Source organism: Cricetulus griseus, chromosome 4 (genome assembly GCF_003668045.3).
Source record: "Cricetulus griseus strain 17A/GY chromosome 4, alternate assembly CriGri-PICRH-1.0, whole genome shotgun sequence".
NCBI lineage: Eukaryota > Metazoa > Chordata > Mammalia > Rodentia > Cricetidae > Cricetulus > Cricetulus griseus.
In genome coordinates this window covers 126,317,019-126,323,018 of record NC_048597.1, presented here as the reverse complement: position 1 = coordinate 126,323,018, position 6,000 = coordinate 126,317,019, and the positions used below count along the sequence as shown (strand labels likewise).

Sequence of the window (6,000 nt, the reverse complement as noted above, 5' to 3'; positions counted from 1 at the left end):
CAAACAAGTGAAAGACCTATATATCAAGAATTTTGAGTCTTTAAAGAAAGAAATTAAAGAAGATACCAGAAAATGAAAAGATCTCCAGTTCTCTTGGATAGGAATAATCAACACAGTAAAAATGGCAATTTTTCCAAAAGCTATCTACAGGTTCAATGCAATCCCCATCAAAATCCTAGCAAAATTCTTTGCAGACCATGAAAGAACAGTAATCAACTTTATATGGAAAAACAAAAGACCCCTGATAGACAAAACAAACCTGTACAATAAAGGAACCTCCAGAGGCATCAGCATCTCTGACTTCAAGCTCTATTACAGAGGTAGGGTCCTGCAAACAGCTTGGTATTGACACAAATATAAACAAGTAGAACAATGGAGTAGAATTGAAACACTGACATGGACTCACACACCTACAAACACTTGGTTTTTGACAAAGAAACTAAAGTTATGCAATAGAAAATAGACATCGTCTTCAACAAGTTGTCCTGGCATAACTGGAAGCTGGTGTATAGAAGACTGCAGATACATCCATATCTATCACCATACACCAAACTTAAGTACAAATGGATCAAAGATCTCAACATAACTTAGAAGAGAAAGTGGGAGGTACCCTTTAAAAAATTGGTACATTAGACTGCTTTGTGAACATTACACAGGTTGCACAGTCACTGAGATCAACAATTAATAAATGGGACGTCCTGAATCTGAGAAGCTTCTGTAAGGAAAAGGACACAGGCAACAAGATCAGCAAAGGCAGCCAACAGAATGGGAAAAGATATTGCCATCCCCACATCTGACAGAGGGCTGATTTCAAAAATATACAAAGAACTCAAGAAGCTTGTCACCAAAACACCAAATAATTGAATTAAAAGTGGGGTACAGAACTAAATAGATAATTCTCAATAGAGACACTTAAAGTGCTCAAATCCTTAGTCATCAGGGAAATGCAAATAAAGAAAAGCTCTAAGATACCATCTTATTCCTGTCAGAATGGCCAAAATAAAAAACACCAATGACAGTTTATGCAGTAGAGGATGTAGAGAAAGACACTCCTCCACTGCTGGTGGGATTGCAAACTAGTACAGCCACTTTGGAAATCAGTATGGCATTTTCTGTGGAAAATGGGGATCAGTCTACCACAAGATTCAGCAATTCTACTCTTAGGCATATACCCAAAAGAAGCACATTCATACAACAAGGTCATCTGTTCAACCATGTTCATAGCAGCACTATTTGTAATAGCCAGAAGCTGGAAGCAACCTAGATGCCCCACAAGTGAAGAACTGATAAAGAAATTTTGATACATTTACACAATTGAGTACTACTCAGTGAGGGAAAAAAAACAATGGAATCTTGAAATTCGCAGGCAAATGGGTGGAACTAAAAGAAACCATTCTGAGTGAGGTAACCCAATCACAAAAAGAAAAACATGGTATGTCCTCACTCATATATGGAATTTAGACATAGGGCAATGGAATACTAGCCTACTATCCACACAGCCAGAGAAGCAAGGAAACAAGGAGGACCCTAAGAGAGACATACATGGTCCTCCAGAAGAAGGGGAAAGGGAAAAGGTCTGCTGAGCTAATTGAGAGCATGGGGGATGGAAGAGGGAATTAGGAAAAAGAGAAGGGGAGAATAGGAGGGGAGAAGAGGACATGAGGGAGCAGAAAGATTCACTTGTGAGAAGAGTAGATGAAAGCAATAAAAGTGATACCATAATAGAGGGAGCTATTATAGGTTTAAAGAGAAATCTGGCCCTAGGGAAATGTTCAGAGATCTACAAGGATGACTCCAACAAACAATCTCAGCAATAGAAGAGAGGCTACCTTAAATGCCCTTCCTGATAATGGGATTGATGACTACCTTATATGCTATCATAGAGCCTTCATCCAGTAGCTGATGGAAGCAGAAGCAAACACCCACAACTAAAAACTTAGCTGAACTCGTGGAATCCAGTAATAGATAGGGAGGAGTATTGAGCAAAGAGTCAAGACCAGGCTGGAGAAACTCACAGAACAAGGGGGAGCTCATGGACCCCAGACTGATGCCTGGGAAATCAGCACTGGGCCAATACAGACCCCCTGAATGTGGGTGTCAGTTAGGAGGCCTGGGTAATCTATGAGGCCTCTGGTAGTGGATCAGTATTTATCCCTATTATGTGCATGGACTTTGGGATCCCATTCCATATAGAAGGATTCTCTCTCAGCCTGGACACATGGGGGAGTTTCTTTTCCAAATGATCAGACACACTTTTATGATCCCCCATGGAAGGCCCACCCTCCCTGGGGAGCAGAAAGGGGATGGGATAGGGGATTGATGGTGGAAAGGAGAGAAAGTGTGTGCACAGGTTTATAACAAAGAAAAGAAGCATCTTTTCGCATGTTACCAGGATATTTCTAGGTTCCCGCACAAAGGTGCAACATGGACCAGTCGCCAGTGTGGAGACTGTTGCCAATAGCCAGCCAAGTGAAGACCCAGGAAAGCTCTGCATTGTGAACCTCACAGGAACAGACTCGAACCCCCCAAATGCATATGTTGTTGAACAAAGCAACATTGGGATAAAGGAACTAGATAAGGTTAGCTAGAAAATTACATGGTTTTGTAGACCATATTCTACAAGCCACATACATTTTTCAAAAAGATGGACTGGTGGCATTCTACAAGAAGCTGCACCTTCTGGAACAGAAGACCCAGCTGTAGAATTTTGGTTATGAGGAATTATGGGAAAGTCCAACCTGATGTTCCACGAATAACCATCTTAAACATAGATAATATAAACCATGACTCATCAAATTACTAATACCACCAAAGGAAGGTGGGGAAGGGTTTCACAAATACCTCTTCATCCTCTTTGTCTCTTTCCATGATTCTCAAGAAACTTTATACAGAAAGAATTAGGATTCTGCTGCTTTCTGTTGAGTCCAGAGTCTACTCATATAATGAGTCTTCACTTACCTCACTGACAGATATTCAAGAAACAGTTTTCAATTCCTTTTCTCCTTATAAATATACCCTTTTGCATGATCATCATAGGAACGAGCTTAAAACCAGTTTTTGAGACTCTGGGTTTGGAACTATTAGGGAAAGAAATGGCATGTCTAATGACATTGTCAGTTAGGGAAATAAATGGCATGTCTAATGACATTGTCAGTTCTAAAGCAGAATCTAGAGCAATGATATAAAGGAATATAATAATAAAGGATTAGTGTCCTCTGGATTCTGAGATGGATCTCTTTGAAGTGATAGGGCCTGATTTTAAGGGATATGTCATAAATGTCACCTTTAAGCATGTATAAGTATCAAAAGTACCATCTCTTGCCATGCTAATGGTGATGATGCTATACACATGATTGAGAGCAGTGATTGGAGATGCAGATGAAATCACTGCATGGAGAATATGTGAGATCAGATACTGTTCAGATAACTATGCATGGATGGTTGATGCCTGAAAAACATCAAGAATTAGAGACAGGCCTTAGCTGATTTTGAAAACAAAGAAATCTCGTCATTAAAGCACAAAAAAGCTCACAATGTTATCATCAGTCATGGGATGAAGTATATAAATCATAAATCTAAAAACTTCAGAGGGAGCAAGAGGGAAAGTCTGAATAAGTATATACTTATAATGAACAACAATCCCTATGTGACTCTCCCAGTAGCTCACCTGAATCAGCCAGCTATGAGTGTGACCTGACAGTTTTTTTTTAAAAAGGAAGATACTGAGAGTATTCTGTGAGAAGCCTCCCTCAACCAGGGTATAGTGACAGAATCTGCAAATACCCAAGGCTCCACATGACTTCACATGTATTTATTATCACCTGTTCATCCAGGAGCATTGTAAATTTCCACTTAGGAGAAGAGAGAGTCTTTGTGATGAACAGAAGGAAATGGAAAGCAGCCTGCACTCAAGATTCTGTGCTTTTAACAGGGTGTAGGATTTCCCTGAATGAGAGAAGTCACTGAAGGACAGTGTTGTCTTTGATACTCTCAGTAACAACAGACTTCTTTAGAGTTTCAGGATGCCAGTAGCATTTTCATGGAAAGTGAACTGCCTTGTTTTACTGACTCAGCAGCTTCCTTTGTTCAGCAGCAAACATGGAGAGGAGTAGAAAGCAACATCAGTCTCAGGAAATATGCAGCATCTCATTTCCTGTCTTTCTTTTATTATAATTGGGTTTTAAATTTAGCATAAAAAATGCTAGGGTTTGCTATGCATTTCATGTGTATATACCTTTTTATGTTTTGTTCTTACTTGTTTCTATACCCCAATTTCCTTCCCCTTTCTCCTCCTTTCCTCCATTTTTTGTTCCCTTCCATCCCCTAAAGTGTCTTCCTTTCTGTATCCAGGTTTTACATATTTCTTTTTCTCCTCTTGTTTACCTCTCCCCTACCTTTATGTCTATCTCCCCTTCTCATAGTTTTCTTTGTGATTTCATGTTGTACTTATTTACAAAACATGTATCTAAATGTAAATCCGGATTTTCTACACAAAATAAAACATTCAGTGTTTGTGTTTCTGGAGTGTTATTTCATTTATTGACCACCTACTTCATTTGTTTTCCTGCCAAGGTCACAACTATATTTTTCTTTATAGATACAGAAAGTTCTGTTGTACATGTGAAGCATTTTGGTTCATCTACTTTGCTGCTGTTGACCCCAAGATAATTCCAGATTATGACTCTTTTGACTGGTATATCAATGAACATGGTTATGCAAGATTTTCTTGTATATTTGACAATTCATTTCCCAGAGTCATGGTCATACAGTGATGTCTAAACACATTTCAGAAGAGGAAAGTAGATACCTCACTTCCTCTCTTTTGCCTTTAAAATACAGGAAAGTCTTAAGGCTCTATGCAATGTAGGCTTTGACGATGGTAGTTACCATAACACCCAGAGGATAGATGATGCTTCAGAGGACGAAAGGCATGATTTACGCAACTGCACATCTCTTTTCTAGAAAGAAGCCAAGGAAAGCATTTCAGATATTTTACTTTGTAAAATCCATTAGGTATAAATGTTCAAGGCAAGTGTGTTGAAGACAGTCATGACTATTCGGCAACCAAAAGGCATGTCAGAAAAGCTGGTTCACAAAGCTCTGGAGATTGCAGAGAGCCAGCCAAAAACCAAGCCAACACATACCATCTTCAATTCTGACAGAGAATGTAAAGCAGAGACATGTCCATCAGGAGCAAAGGGCCCAGGAGAAGTAAGGTCTTTTGATAACATATCTGGGAAACTTCTGGGTAACAATGATCATGATATTATTTTGAGGATGACAGGAAGTTGTAAAACTGAAAGCACAGATTAAGGACAGAAACTCCCAGAGGTCTAGCCATGTTACAGTATTGATGTCAAATTCACACACAATATAGATTTCTTAAAAGATGTACCTCAGAGACCATAGGAGCAAAGGCAAAGGAAGATGCTGAAAAATGTCATGGCTTCCTATAGTAAGATCTAAGGTGGTGTGGACAGATGTTGGTTGAGAAACCCAAAGAAATGACCAAAAGAACAGCGTTGGAGAAGCCAAGAAGCCACCTGGACTATCTAATGACATGTATCATAACATTTCTATGGATTAGATGAAGAATGCTGAATGTTGAAAACACGAAGGAAGAAGAGAACCACTGGATGAAATCTCTGGGGGAATTCCAAGGAAACCAAGCAGCTCTGTAGAGTGTAGTCCAGCTGGCCCATAAGCTCCCACTCTCTCTCCTCTTTTAATTGAGAAAATGTGTTACAAAGGAATCTTCACAGGAAGCCCAGCCAGAGGAAAAGAACATCAGATAATTCTTCTACTCTAGGAGTAAACTCCACAGAGTTTTGACCTGTTGTGGAAAGAAATGGGAAAGAAATATTAGCAATATTTCTTAAGAAATCAGAACAAACAGCCTGAATCACGACTGTCAGATCACAAAGATGCCAAGAGAAAAGTAAAACCCAAGTAATGATGCCAGAATTTGTTTCTGTTCCAAATTTGAGTGAGCCTCCTCCA

At 39.4% G+C, this 6,000-nt stretch overlaps 1 long non-coding RNA gene across 1 annotated transcript in view; it reads right to left on the bottom strand.

Moving 5' to 3' along the window:
- Positions 1-4,555: 4,555 nt before the first annotated feature.
- Positions 4,556-6,000, bottom strand: part of LOC103162843 — a 36,983-nt gene continuing 35,538 nt past the window's right edge. The window contains exon 3 of the long non-coding RNA XR_003485223.2: positions 4,556-5,833. This is a non-coding gene — a long non-coding RNA (uncharacterized LOC103162843). The remainder of the gene's footprint in view (positions 5,834-6,000) is intronic.